The following is a 15,889-nucleotide window of genomic DNA, read 5'->3' as shown; positions in this document are numbered from 1 at the left end:
GCCTGAGCCTGCGGGTTCGAGACCCGCCTGGGCAACTTGGCGAGACCTCATCTCTACAATAAATCAAAATGTGCCGGGCGTGGTAGCGCGTGCCTGTAGTTCCAGCTACTTGGAAGGCTGAGGCAGAAGCATTGCCGGAGCCCAGCAGGTCGAGGCTGCGGTGGCCGGGAGCGGCCACTGCACTCCAGTCTGGGCGACAGAGTGAGATTCCAACTAAAAAAAAAAAAAAAAAATTAGCTGAGCGTGGTGGTGCATGTTTGTGGTTCCAGCTACTTGGAAGGCTAAGGTGGAAGGATGACCTGAGCCCAGTAGGTTGAGGCTGCGGTGGCCATGAGCATGCCACTGCACTCCAGCCTGGGAGACAGAGTGAGACTCTTATTAAAAAAAAAATCTCCTTATTGGGCTCGGGGTAGTGAATTAACTTGCCCAAAGTCATCTAGCTTATAGGTAACGGAGTCTGGTCTCCAGGCTTCTTTTAAAGGAAACCATCTTAAACTTCCAAATAAATAAACACAAATGTTACCAAGTAAAATAGAAGGGATAGTATGTGTTTTTATCCCCTTTATTTGGATACCTCCCTCATCATCACCCTTGGGGTCTAGGTCCAGCCATGGGGCTGTGGTAAGGATACCCCTGCCCATTTCCTCAGGAATTCACACATCCCTGAGCTAGGGTTACTCTTCTTCCTGAACAGAGCAATCCACTCAAGGGGTAGGCATAGTGACCCAAGCCTGGCTAGTTGAAGACCTTGCCCAGAATTTTCTTTTTCTTTCTTTCCTTCTTCTTTATTTATTTTGAGCTGGAGTCTCACTCTGTCACCCAGGCTGGATTGCAGTGGCACACTCACAGCCACCCCAGTACTGACCTGCTGGGCTCCCACGATCCTTCTACCTCAGCCTTCCAAGTAGCCGGAACTACAGGTGTGAGCTACCGCGCCCAGCTAATTTTTTTTTTTTTTTAATTTATTGTAGAGAGGAGGTCTCACCAAGTTGCCCCGGCTGGTCTCCATCCCTCAGGCTCAGGCAATTCACTTGCCTCGGCCTCCCAAAGTGCTGAGATTATAGGCTGAGCCACCAAGCCTGGCCTCATTTTGCAATGAAGAAAGGGAAGGGTAGCTGTAAACATGTCAGCTTTATTTCATTCACTATTACCACGGAACAAATTATGTCAAAGCACAGCAGCAGGCCAGGTACAGTGGTGCACGCCTGTAATCCCAGCACTTTGGGAGGCCAAAGCCGGAGGACTGGTTGAGCCAAGGAATTCAATACCAGCCTGGGCAACATAGTGAGACCTTGTCTCTATTTTAAAAGATCAAAAAATTAGCTGGGTGTGGTAGTGCTTGCCTATAGTCTTAGTTCCTGGGGAGGCTGAGGCAGAAGGATTGCCTGAGCCTGGGAGGTCGAGGCCGCAATAGCCGTGATTGTGCCACTGCACTCCAGCCTGGATGACTGGAATGAGACTCAGACTAAAAGAAAAACAGCGCAGCAGCATGAAACAACCATTTTATCATGCTCGCAGATTCTGTGGGTTAGGAAGCCAGGCAGGGCCCATAAGGAGGCCTTGCATTTGCTCCCTGATATAATATCTGCGGCCTCCACAGAGAGAAGTTGAAGGCCAGAAGTGATTGGATGACTGGGAGCTGAAATCACCTGGAAGCCTCTTCACTCCCATGTGGTGGTTGATGGTGGCTGTTAACTGGGGACTTTTCACGTGGCCTCTCCATGTGGCCTGGGATTCCTCACAACATGGCAGCCTCAGACTTGGCAGCTAGTACTCCAAAGGCAACGTTCGAGCGGGCCAAGAAGAAGCTGTATCGTCTTGTGATCTAACCTTGAAAGTCACATGGTGTCACTTCTACTGTAGTCATAGGCCCATCCAGATTCAAGGACAGAGAGCAAAGAGACCACCTCTTGATAGGAGTATCAAAATCACGTTGTAAGATGAGCCTCTGCGACACGGGAGAGTTTCTTGCTACCATCTTGGAAAATGCAAGGGGAACCCCAAAATATGAAATTTTTTTAGTTAAAAAATTGTGTGTTTTCTCTTGTATGTTTAAACTTCAGTCACCTTCAAAGTCCTCTCCATTTGATGCAATACACCTATCAAGATGCTTTTTCCGCTGCTCAAAACAGTTTTTGAACTCGTCCATTTTGATACCTTTCAGTGCTTCTGCTGTTTTTGTTTCACCTCTTCCACATGGGCAAAATGTTTCCCTTTGAGGACTGTTTTCAACCGAGAAAACACAAAAAAGTCACTCAGGGTGAGATCGGGTGAATAGGGAGGGTGGGGGCACGGGGGCTATGCTGTTTGTGGTCAAAAACTGCTGAACACTCAGCATGGTGTGGACAGGTGTGTTCGTAAATCCCCCATCATGAAATGGGCCAAATGGGCTGAAAGGATCTCCAAAAAAAGGTTCACTGAAGCCAAACGCAGCCTCTCACAACAATGCTAGCCGGTACACTGCTGTCGATGAGTTCCTAGAACATTTACCTAGTGGGGGAAGCCTGTACTACAAGGGACCCACCCTCCAAAAGGTAATTCTGGGTTCTTTGGGGACCCTCCTCACATAATCTGCCATTCTCTGGGTAGCCATGTCCCCTGCCAGACCAGGGCCAGCTGCCTCAGTGAGAAGATAAGAAGAGACGCAGATGTGTGGTCCTCTGTGTTAATATCGGAGGTCTTGGCTCCCAGAATCATTTCTCACATGTTAGAAGCCACCTAAAATATTCCCAGGTATCTGAACCAAAAGATTTTCTTTTTGCTTAAACAACTTTAGACAGTTTTCTAACACTTGATCATGCGTTCTGGCTGATAAAATAAAGAATCCTTGATTTTGAAACTGAGAGAAGATTTCATTCATTCTTTCAACACATATCCATAAATATGGACAGAAGGTAAGGTGCTAAGTACTGGGGAAGGGGAGCACAATGAGTGAGACACAGCCCTGACCCACAAGGGGTTTACAGGCTGTGTTAGTCTGGGCTGCCATAAGAAAATGCCAGACTAGGGGGCTTAGAAAACAGACATTTTGGCTGGGTGTGGTGGCTCATGCCTGTAATCCTAGCACTTTAGACGGCAGAGGCGAGAGGACTGCCTGAGCCCAGGGGTTCGAGACCAGCCTGGGCAACTTGGTGAGACCTCGTCTCTACAATAAAATAAAAAAATTAGCTGGGTACGGTGGTGCATACCTGTGCTTCTAGCTACTTGGAAGGCTGAGGTGGAAGGATCGCCTGAGCCCAGCAAGTCAACACTGTGGTGGCCGTGAGCGTGTCACTGCACTCCAACCTGGGTGACAGAGTGAGACTCTGATTAAAAATAATTTTAAAAAAAGAAAACAGACCTTTTTTTTCCTCACAGTTCTGGAGACTGGAAGTCCAAGGTCAAGGTGTCAGCAGAGTTAGTTTCTTCTGAAGCCCTTCTCTTTGGCTTGTAGACGGTCACCTTCTCAATGTGTCTTCACATGATCTTCCCTTTGGACATGCATCCCCTCAGCGTCTCTCATATTGCCACATCTTCTCCATTTATGGGCACCAGTCAAATGGATTAGGACCACCCTAAGAGCCGCATTTTAACTTAATCGCCTCTTTAAAGCTCCTATCTGGCCAGGCACAGTGGCAGACACGTGTACGAGGGAGACCCCCCAAAACCGGAATTACCTTTTGGAGTACAGGCTTCCCCTGGTAGATAAGTGTTCTAGGAACCCATCGGTATCAGTGTACCAGCTAGTGTTGTTGTGAGAGGCTGCATTCGGCTTCGGTGAATTTTTTTTGGAGGTTCTTTTAACGTGTCTGTCCATTTCATGATGGGTGATTTACAAGCGCACCTGCCCATACCATGCTGAGTGTTCAGTAGTTTTTTTTTTTTACCAAAGATGGCATGACCCCCCAGCCCTACCTTCCCTATTTACCCAATCTCACCTGAAACGATTTTTTTGTGTTTTCCCGATGAAAAAAAGTCCTCAAAGGGAAATGTTTTGCTGATGTGAAAGAGAGAAAACAAAAAACAGCAGAAGCACTAAAAGGCATCACAACTGATGAGTTCAAAAACTATTCTGAGCAGGGGAAAATGCATCCTGATAGGTGTATTGCATCAAACGGAGAGGACTTTGAAGGTGACTGAAGTTTAAACATGTAAGGATAAATACACATATTTTTTTGAGTTGGAGTCTCACTCTGCTGCCCAGGCTGGAGTGCAGTGGCACGCTCAAGGCCACTGCAGTCTTGACCTGCTGGGCTCCGGTGATCCTTCCACCTTAGCCTTCCAAGTAGCTGGAAGTACAGGCATGCACCACCATTCCTGGCTAATTTCTAAAATTTATTTAGTTACCCAGGCTGGTCTGAAACCCGTGGGCTCAGGCAATCCTTTCACCTTGGTCTCCCAAAGTGCTGGGATTATAGGCGTGAACCACTGCACCCAGCCTTTACATGATTTTTTAATAAATAAATTCTGGTTTTTTTGGGTCCCCCTTCACAGTCCTGGCTATTTAGGAGGCTGAGGCAGGAGGATCGCTTGAGACCAGGAGTTCAAGGCTGCAGTGAGCTATGATTGCACCATTGCACTCCAGCCTGGGTGACAGAGTGTGACAACTCCATCTGAAAAATAAATAGATAAATAAATAAAAGAGTAAAAATAAATAAAGTCCTTATTTCCAAATATAGTCCCATTGTATGTGAAGTTAGGGCTTTAACCTATGAAGTTTGGAGGGGGCACAATTCAGTCTACAACACAGGCTTTTAGGGATAATTACTGTAGGTGACAGGAGTGTTGTTCAGCAATATTCACTGCCATTTTCCTCCCTCATGACTTTGGTCTTGACTGTGTGACTTGCCTTAGCCAACGAGATGTGAGCAAGTGTGTTACCAGCAAAGGCTTTACACGTGTTTGAATGGTTTGGCCTGCTTTTTGCTCTCCAGTGATCTGCCAGAAATCGAGAATGGTCCAGGAAGCTGCTAGTTCAAGGTGAAGGAGGAGACACAGAATGCAGCCAAACTCAGTCGAGATCAACAGAGCCCCAGCCAACCTATATACCAGGAGCTAGAAAGCCAAGGTTTTAAATTTTGGTTTTGTTATATTATATTTATTATAATTTGACTTCAACTCTGTTGCCCAGTTGAAGTACAGTGTCATGATCACGGCTCACCGTAGCCTCAACTTCCTGGGTTCAGGCGATCCTCCTGCCTCAGCCTCCTGAGTAGCTGGAGCTACAGGCGTGTGCCACCACATCCAGCTAATTTTTAAAAAATCTTTTTGTACAGATGAGGTCTTGCTATATTGCCCAGGCTGGCCTCGAACCCCTGGGCTCAAGCGATCCTCCCGCCTTGGCCTCCGAAAGTGCTGGGATTACAATCAGGAGCCACCGCACCCAGCGGAGAAATCTAAGTTTCAAGTCACTGAGTTTTGGTGTGTTGAAAACTTTTGTTACACAGCATTGTTGCAGCAATAGCTGACTAATTTGATAAATAATAAAATAAATGACCATACCACGTAGACAAAACCCTTTTTCTGTATGCCGAGTTGTATTTCACCAAAGATTTTGAGTAGATATCATTCCTTTTTTGTTCTACTGGTTAAACAGACGAACCATATCTTATTTTGATTATCTGACGAGCTTGACGTGGAAGGGAAGTTTTCCCCAAACACATTGCATATGTTTTTACTCTCAAGAGGATTACTATTAGTTCTCAAGCGTCAGCAATGCGCCAAGTGCTGACCTGGGATCCCATGAAGCGCAGTTCATTCCCAGAAACCTCTGTACTAGAGTCACCTAAGGACCCTCAGGCGCGTGAGGTCATGAGCTAAGAATTTCTTAAATATGTGAAAGGATTGTGAGTAATTATGTGATTATGCTGGTGATTAGAGGCCCCGGTTCACATATCATCAATCTTAGGTATGAGCCCGTCCATATTTCCAAACTGAAATTTCTCGAAACTCGTGTGGCCCTGGGATGCCCAGTTTCTTACTTCTGAGCCTATGAATCTACTCCCCAAGTTGGAGCTATGTCTCACATTCAACAGGGTTCAAACACTGGTAGTGGCATTCAGCCACTCTTATTTTTCTGCTAAGCTGCTAGGATCCGAGATTTATAATCAACTGCATGGTATTTTGAACATTAGTTGAAATTACACTTTCTGTGGTCTCTAGATCATCTGTTTTATTTCATTTGGGCTCACCATTTCCATTGCATCTATAAGCAAAGGTCACGACCTCTTTTGAAAAGGGCTCAACGGAAGGGAAAATAGCAAGTCTACGTGTTGAAGTAAAAGAATTTGGTTCATAAAATAAAACTCAGGCGACAGAAGGCAAAGGGAGTTTCCGCTGTTTGAAAAGGGGCTTTCTCAGCACAAGCTTGGAAAAAAATGTTGATGATTTATGCAAATTAGAGAGGAAATATGCCCCGAGGGATCTTGGCACAGAAGCTCAAGTCGGAATTCTGGATTCGACGCTGGCTGTGTCTCTGATTCACTCTGTGACTGGGGCTGAGCCATTTAACCTCTCTGTTTCTAAATACCCTCATCTATAAACGCAGGCTAACAACGCTGTTCTTCCTGCCCCTGAAGGGGAGGCAGTAAAAATGAATGAAATGTCGGGGAATTACTTCTAAGAGCCATCGATTAAAAATAGAACATATGGTCTTAATGAGAGCTTGTTTCTACCACCAATTTCTCCCTGCTCCCTGTGATCACCACGGCTAGAGTGCCGCAGAAATCAACTCTCCTTGGCTATGTTGGCATGCCACTCTGAAAAATCACACAGGTCTTGAAAACAGAACTCCTGGCTGCTCTGGGTGAGCATGACGAGGCCGTGGCTCCTGGCTGTTTCCCACACAGAGCCACACAGCCCAGATTTGCCAAGACGGTGGGGATTTAAAATATTCCATCCTATTGTCAGACCATGTGTTGGAACATGTGTCGGATCACGTGTCCTGATCATTGCTTCAGAAAATATGGTCGCTCACACCTTCATGGGAAAGGAAGCACCCGCTCGCTGCCTGAAGTCCTCTTTGGAGATGGATGGGAATAAGCAATAAAGCCGAAGAGAGACCAGCTGATTGCTTGCGAAGAAGAGCAAAATGAGGGGTGGGAAGGAAAGGCGCTAATTTGACTCAGCCACTACTACGCGTCAGGGTGGGTGGAGCCAGTTATCGATTTACTCAATAGGTAGCTAAACTGGTGCCAGGAACTGGGGTAAACACTGAGGATACAGGAAGTAATAGGACAAGGTCTCTGGTCCAGAGAGGGACAGACAATATCCCCGGCCTCAGCCGACTGCAGTCTAAAGGGAGAGAAAGACAGGTAACAGTTAATAAGCCACGAGTGTGCTTTTGTGCTGTAAAGAATGAGGATAGCCAGTGGAAACTCCAGGAGGACTTCACAGAGGTTGTGACACTGTAATTGAGGATTGAAGGATGAGTAGGAGTTCAGCAAGGGGATTAAGAAAGAGCAAGAGCCAGGCGCAGTTGCTCTCGCATGTCATCCCAGCATTTTGGGAGGCGGAGGCAAGAGGATTGCCTGAGTCCAGGGGTTCGAGAACAGCCTGGGCAACTTGGCGAGACCTCATCTCTACAATAAATCAAGAAAAATTAGTCAGGTGTAGTGATGTGTGCCTGTGGTTCCAGCTACTTGGAAGGCTGAGGCGGACGGATCACCTGAGCCCAGCAGGTCGAGGTTGTGGTGGCCGTGAGTGTGCCACTGCACTCCAGTCTGAGCCACAGAGTGAGGTTCCAACTCAAAAGAAAAAAAGAAGGAGCAGGCATCCCAAGCGTGAAGGAAGAATCATGCAAAGACCTTGAAGTGAGTTCTGTGGGTGCCACCCATCGCCTTCCACCAACCCCACAAATCTTTTGGGAACCCGAAAAGATTTCCCAAACACACCGAGGACTTCCTGAGGCTCCGTCTGAGGGATTTCTCTCAGCTCCCACACACGCTCAGCTGGACACCTCATGTGGGGGCAGATTCCAAGAGCTTAACTTTCTAGAAAGAACTCTCAAGTGACGAGGAAGGAGGGGAGTGTGCTGGGGCAGAGGTACTACCTCTGGAGAGCCAGATTGTTAAATATTCAGAAAATCTGTGAGCTAATTGTTAAAACATCGGTAGCCTGGAATCAGTGGTGGTGGGAATATTTATACCAGGGCAATCAGCAAACACTACAAATTGAAATTTTTTTTCCTCCAGAAAGCTAGTTTATCAGCACACTGCTGCATGGGAATTGATGGATAAATACTCCTGCTTTCTCATCTCTCACTGAGACGGTCCTGAGGGGTGTTCCACACAGGCGCCCAGAAGGTCACAAGCAGGATTGAACCCTGGTTGCCCACATCAGTAACCTGCTCACTAGGCAAACTTTCCTGGCCTGCCTCCCTTCTCTGCCCCAAGTCCCATTCCTTTACTGTGCTTCCTGGGATCACCTCTCTTATGGCCCCAAATCCTTGGCCCACGGTCAGCTTGTAGAGATGCCCAAATTAAGACAAGCGTGGAGGATAGGTGCGGAAGCTCGTGCCTGTAATCTCAACACTTTGGGAAGTCAAGATGAGAGGATCACTTGAGGCCAGGAGTTTGAGACCAGCCTGGGCAACAGAGCGAGACCTCGTCTCTAGTCATCAAAATAAAATAATGGAATAAAAAAGAATACAGGCATGGAAGTGAGAAGGAACATGCATGGCACATCAGGAGTGAGCAGGAGAGTGATCATTGGGGGCTATTAGACCGCCCTGTGGAGGAAAATGAACTTAACCAAGGTATCTCAGGTCTTGAAAGAACGTAAACAGGGAAACGGGCCAGGCTCAGCCTGTAATCCCAGCACTTTGGGAGGCCGAGTGGATTGCCTGAGCCCCCAAGTTCGAGACCCACCCAGGTGTGGTAGTGCACACCTGTAGTTCCGGCTACTTGGAAGGCTGAGGAGGAAGGATTGCCCAAGCCCAGCAGGTCGAGGCTGTGATGGCCGGGAGCGTGCCACTGTACTCCAGGTCTGGGCGACAAAGTGAGACTCCAACTCAAAAAACAAAAACAAAAACAAAAACAGGGAAAGGGTGGCAAGATCAACTTTGCATTTTAGAAAGGTCACCCTGGGAGCTGTGTAGCAGAAGGATGCAAAGGGAACATGACTGGAGGCAGGAGAGCTGAAGACCAGATCTGGGAAAGAGTCCAGGGAAGAAATTATGAGGGTATCAGCCAGCCACAGGAGGAGTCGTCCACAAAGAACACGACAAAGTCATGCTTGCCACGGCACTGAGTGTGGACAGAACCCTGAACACGACTGGCATTGTAGGAGCAGACACCTGAAGAGGAAACTGGGAAAGGAATTCAGAGGGAGATGAAAGGGAGAGGATGCAAAGGAGGACGGTGTCAAGGAAGTCAGGTAAAAGAGAATGTCAAGGAGGAAGCATGGTTAGTGTCACAGGCCAAAGAGAGGTGGTCAAGAGAATTAAATAGGTAAGAGTTTTGTGCCTGATATACATTTCTCATTGAATCCTCACAACAGCTGTACATTAAATTCAGTAACCCAGGCCATGCTCAGTGGTTCATGCCTGTAATCCCAGCACTTTGGGAGGTCAAGGTGGGAGAATCACTTGAGGCCAGGAGTTCGAGGCCAGCCTGAGCAATATAATAAGACCTTGTCTCTACAAAAATAAACAAAAAATTTAAAAATGCAGAGACCTTGCTGAATTCACTTATTCATTCTAATAGTTGGACTGTAAACTCTTTGGAATTTCCTGTGTACACAACCATGTCATCTGCAAATGACGACAGTTTCATATCTTCCTTTCCAATCTGGATGCCTTTAATTATTTTTCTTGCTTTATTGCAGTGGCTATGACCTCCAATATAAGAATGAATAGAAGGAGTGGTAGTGAGCATTCTTGTCTAGTTCCTGATCTCAGAGGGAAAACTTTCAATACTTTACCACTACATATAATGTTTGTTGTAAGTTTTGTTTATACATACTCTTTATCATATGTAGGAATTTCCATTGTCTTCTAAGTTTGCCACGTGCTTTTACCATGAATGGGTGTTGAATTGTATTACTGGTTTCTCTGTGTGACCTTGGAAAAATTACTTAAACTGTAAACGGTAAAATGACCTACTGCTTTGGTGTTAGAAGTATCTGGTTTCAAATTCCAGCTGTACCAATTTCTAGCTGTGACTCTGGGCAATTTAATTAAGTTTCCTCATATAGAAAATGGAGATAATTATAGTAACTCCCTCACAGGAATCTGAGACTTCTTGTAAGTTCAAGAGCCCAAGAGGTTGGTTTTGAACCAGGACTAGGGTTTAACATCCAAAGCCCAGGGACTCAGCTCTCATACCCTGCAGAAGCTGATGTCCATCTCCACTTCCTGCTCCTTACTGAGGATTTCTTGGAAACTTTATGCTGAATGGGAATGGATCTGAAGTCTCATGTCCATGTAGTCATGCTTTGCCACCCAGAATTAAAGGCACAGAATTATGAGTGACGGGTCCACTGTGCTAGCTAGTCTCCAAAGATGTCTCCCCACGATCCATGTCTGCTGGCATTCGCACCCTTGTGTAGTGCCCTGCTTTTGATGCTGGGTGGGCTCGAGACTCATTTGTAGCTAAGTGATCAGTAGAAGTGATACTGCATATGACGTCCAAGACCACACACTGCAAGACCTGGCCACCACATAAGAAGTGCTACTACTACCTGAGCCCGGGGGTTCGAGACCAGCTTGGGTAACATGGCAAGACTTCATCTCTACAATAAATCAAAAAATTAGCTGGGCATGGTGGCGCATGCCTATAGTTCCAGCTGCTTGGAAGGTTGAGGAGGAAGGATTGCCTAAGTCTAGCAGGTCGAGGCTGTGGTGTGTGGTGGCTAGAAGCATGCCACTGCACTCCAGCCTGGGTGACAGAGTGAGACTCGGACTCAAAAAAAGAAGTGCTACTACCCTTAGACCACCAAGCTGGAGAAGCCACAGGTAAGAGCTCCATTCTACAGTTCTAGCTGGGCCCAGCCTTCCAGCCTTCACCACCAAAGCGGCCAAACACGTGCATGAGGCTAACTTGGCCCCTCCAGATTGGCACGTCCACCACCTGAGTGATCCCAGTCAATCACACTTGGAGCAAAAGAACCATCCATCCTAGTCCTGTCGCAATCCTTACCCACAAGATCATGAGACACACTGACATGGTTTCTATTCTACTCTACTCTACTCTACTCTACTCTACTCTACTCTACTCTACTCTACTCTATTCTATTCTAGTCAGAGTCTCACTCCGTCACCCAGGCTGGAGTTCAGTATCACAATCACAGCAACTGCAGCCTCGACCTCCTGGGCTCAGGTGATCCCTCCACCTCAGCCTTCCAAGTAGCAGGGACTACAAGTGGGCACCACCATGTCCAGCTACTTTTTTGACTTATTGTAGAAACAAGGTCTTGCCAAGTTGCCCAGGCTGGTCTCAAAACCCTGGTTCAGGCAATCCTCTCACCTCGGCCTCCCAAAGTGCTGGGATTACAGGCATGGGCCACTGTGCCCAGCGTGGTTGCTATTTTAATCCACCAAGTTTTGGAGGTGTTCATCAGGCAGCAACAGATAACAGGAATATCCACCTTATAGCTTTAGTCTTTAGTCATGGAAATGCACTAAGCAAGCCTGTCCGGGGCTCCAACCTATGGCATGCATCTTGTTTGACGCTATTCTAACTACTTAAGTTAACCAGATTCAAATAAACAGTATTTAAAAGTACAGAGAGCCAGGCTTGGTGGCTCAGCCTGTAATCCCGCGCCTTTGGGAGGCTGAGGTGAGTGGATTGCCTGAGCCCGCGGGTTCGAGACCCGCCTGGGCAACTTGGCGAGACCTCATCTCTACAATAAAACAAAATGAGCCGGGTGTGGTAGCGCGCACCTGTAGTTCCAGCTACTTGGAAGGCTGAGGTGGAAGGATCACCAGAGCCCAGCAGGTCGAGGCTGCGGTGGCCAGGAGTGGCCACTGCACTCCAGTCTGGGTGACAGAGTGAGAGTCCAACTCAAAAAATAAATAAATAAATAAAAGTACTGAGAAAACAGTAAGAGAAGAAAATCATTGCACTCTAAATTCCCTGCAAGCTTTTGTGCCTTAAATCCTTCTATTAACAAGAAGGGGCAGAAACAGATAACCCTCCCAGCAACCGACAGTGTTGGTACTGCTGTGTCCAGTCGGTTCTTAAGGTTGAGGAAATGAAGACTTGGGAAGAATGACCAACATCCCTAATATCACACAGCTAGTTCAATGGCAACGCTAGGACTGAAACTCAATACTAGGAACTGCAAAGCAAGCTCTGTTGTTTTGTCTTGGTTAGGGAACTTTTAGTTGGCCATCAGGGAAAACCATTCATGGTATAGGAAGAACACAGGAGAGGCCAGGCACGGTGACTCACACCTGTAATCCCAGCAATTTGGGAGGCCAAGGTGGGAGAATTGCTTGAGCCCAGCAGTTCGGGATGAGCCCAGGCAACATAGCAGACCTTGTTTCTACAAACAAATACAAAAATTAGCTGGGTGTGGTGGCATGCGCCTGTAGTCCCAGCTACTCGGGAGGCTGAGGTGGAAGAATCACTTGAGCCCAGTAGTTGGAGACTACAGTGGGCTGTGATTGTGCCACTGTACTCCAGCCCCGGTGGCAGAGTGAGACCCTGACTCCAAAACAAAAACAAAAACAAAAAATCAGGAATAAAAGTGCAGCCAAGTCTCCCCAGGGACAACACCCAGACACTGAAACCCCTTCAGGACCCATGTTTGCCCTCTCTGGAGCCATGTATTTCTGAACGAGCTCTGTCACTTGTTGCACTGCTACTTGATTATTCTCTGCCTTTCTACAGACTGACTTTCCCTGGTCTAGCATACACAGACTCTGACACAATGGTCCTGCGGTCAGAACAGACAATACAATTTGCAGGGCCCAGAATGAAATAAAAATGCAGGGCCCCAGACAGAGGCACCACTATCAATCTCTCATTTCCCCAGATCCACTATTCCCATCAATGGTAGTCGGGCAATCTCCAAAGGGTTCAGTTCTGGGACCCACTCGGGAGAGGCCCTGCCAGGTGGCCCGCCAAATATGTCATGGCCCTGCCAGCCCAGGGAAGGCTGCCACCTTGTCCCACCCCAAGACACCATGAGGCACACCTGACCACAACCTCGATCTTCTCAATGTTAGCACTCAGGGTCCTGCCACAGACAGAGGACAGCAGTAGAGCCAAGGCAGGGGTGGTATGTGGGAGGCTGGGCAGGGCCCAGGGCACCAGAAAGTGAAGAGTGGGCATTTGAGAAGCCATCTCAGGGAAGTAAACCAGGAGGCAGGAGGGCATGGGTCCCTGCATAAGCAGAAACTCCAAGACTCTGACGCTCCATTGTCTCATCAGACTTCACGTACAAACACAGATTTGAAGACAACTTTTTAATTTTTATTCTTGTAAATTTTATTTTATGTATTTATTTACTTTACAGACAGCGTCTCACTCTGTCACCCAGGCTGGAGCAAAAATAATTATTATCCAGAATTTCGAGGCCAGACAGGGTGGCTCATGCCTGTAATCCCAACACTTTAGGAGGCTGAGGCAGGAGGACTGCTTGAGACCAGGAGGGCAAGACCAGCCTGGGCAACATAGTGAGATTCCCTCTCTACAAAAACAACAACAAAGAAACAAAAACAAACCAACCAGAATTTCTCTTTTTTTGAGTCCAGGGGTCTCACTCTGTTGCTCATGCTGGAGTACAGTGGCACAATCACAGTTCACCACAGCCTAGATCTCCTAGGCTCAGGTGATCCTTCTGCCTCAGCCTCCCAAGTAGCTGGGACTACAGGTGTGGACCACCATGCCTTGAGAATTTTTTGTAGAGACAAGTTCTCACTATGTTGCCCAGACTGGTCTTGAGCTTCTGGGCTCAAGCCATCCTCCTGACTCAGCCTCCTAAGGTGCTTGGATCACAGGCATGAGCCACCTCACCCGACCGAAACACAGAATTTCAAGATGGCGACTGCAAAGCAGCAATCCCCAAGCCTGGGACCCATGTGACTGTACTGGTCACGTGCCCATGGAATCGGCTCTACCCTGACTAACCTGCTTTCTTTCTCCCAATTCCCTGTCGCCACGGCTCAGCTAGTGGTGGTTCCACCTACATCTAGAGTGACACTGAGGCTGCTGGCACCCTACACCCCAGCAACAGGGATGTAAACCAGGACTAGCCCCAAGAAGGTCTCTCCTGAATCTTTTCCTACCGCATGTGTGATTTTTTTTTGAGTCGGAGTCTCACTCTGTCGCCCATGCTGGAGTGCAGTAGCACGCTCACAGCCACCCCAGCATCGACCTGCTGGGCTCAGGAGAGCCTTCTTTCTCAGCCTTTGAAGTAGCTGGAACTACTGGCACGCCACCACGCCCAGCCAATTTTTTTGATTTATCGTAGAGACGAGGTCTCTCCACGTTGCCCAGGTTGGTCTTGAACTCGTGGGTTCAGGCAATCCTCTTGCCTCCACTTTCCAAAGTGCTAGGATTACAGGCATGAGCCACTGCACCTGGTACACAATGTTTTCATACCCTCTGTGAACACAGGAGCAGAGGTGACTGGCTGCTTACACCAATATCCATCCTCCTCTTCCTTAGTAATGTGAGGTAGCAATGTACCCAAGCTACAAGAGGACATTTCTCAGTGCCATGGACTGAACGTTTGTGTCCCCCTAAATTCACATGCTAAAATCCTAACCCTCGATGTAATGGTATTAAGAGGTGGGGCATTTGGGAGACAATGAGGTCACAAAGATGGAGCCCTCATGAGTGGGATTAGTGCCCATATAAGAAGGCTTATGGGCTGGGCTTGGTGGCTCAGCCTGTAATCCCGCACTTTGGGAGGCTGAGGTGAGTGGATTGCCTGAACCCGCGGGTTCGAGACCTGCTCGGGGAATTTGGCGAGACCTCATCTCTACAATAAATCAGAAATTAGTCGGGCATGGTAGCGCGCACCTGTAGTTCCAGCTACTCGGAAGTCTGAAGCAGAAGGATTGCCGGAGCCCAGCAGGTCAAGGCTGTGGTGGCTGGGAGCATGCCACTGCACTCCAGTCTGGGCGATGGAGTGAAACTCCAACTCAAAAAAAGAAAAAACAGGAGGCATACGGAGTCTGCTTCCCCTCTCTCTGCTCTCTATCATGTGAGCATGCCATGAGAAGACGGCCAGGAAGCAGGCCCTTACCACATACCAGATCTGCTAGTGTCTTGATCTTAGGATGGCAGAACTGAGAAAAATACGTTTTTTCTTTTCTTCTTTTTTTTTTTGAGTCAGAGTCTCACTCCGTCACCCAAACTGGAATGCAGTGGCACTCTCACGGCCACTCCAGTGTCTACCTGCTGGATTCCAGCGATCCTTCTGCCTCAGCCTTCCAGGTAGCCGGAACTACAGGCATGTGCTACCACTCCTGGCTTATTTTTTGATGTATTGTAGAGATGAGGTCTCGCCAAGATGCCCGTGCTGATCTCAAATCCACGGGCTCAGGCAACCCACTCTCCTTGGCCTCCCGAAGTGCTGGGATTACAGGCTGAGCCACTGAACCCAGCCTAAATGTTTTTTCTTTAAGCTACCCACCCTACTGTAATTGTTTATAGCAGCCTGAACTGAGACATTCAGCCTCTTTCTTGGCAGCAAGAGGTGGCCAATGAGACATAAGTGGAAACCAATAGGTGGGACTTCTGGGAGATCTTTCTAAAGCAGGCCGACTCAATTGAGTGTGGTGGCTCACGCCTGTAATCTCAGTACTTTGGGAGGCGGTGGCGAGAGGATTGCCTGAGTCCAGTGGTTCAAGCCTGGCCTGGGCAACTTGACGACAACTTGTCTCTACAAAAAATTAACCAGCCGGGCTCGGTGGCTCAGCCTGTAATCCCGCGCCTCTGGGAGGCTGAGGTGAGTG

Source organism: Carlito syrichta, unplaced genomic scaffold, assembly GCF_000164805.1.
Source record: "Carlito syrichta isolate Samal-C Ts95f unplaced genomic scaffold, Tarsius_syrichta-2.0.1 Scaffold304517, whole genome shotgun sequence".
In the NCBI taxonomy this organism is placed as follows: domain Eukaryota; kingdom Metazoa; phylum Chordata; class Mammalia; order Primates; family Tarsiidae; genus Carlito; species Carlito syrichta.
The sequence above is the reverse complement of the archived record's forward strand: the minus strand, read 5'-3'. Positions refer to the sequence as shown.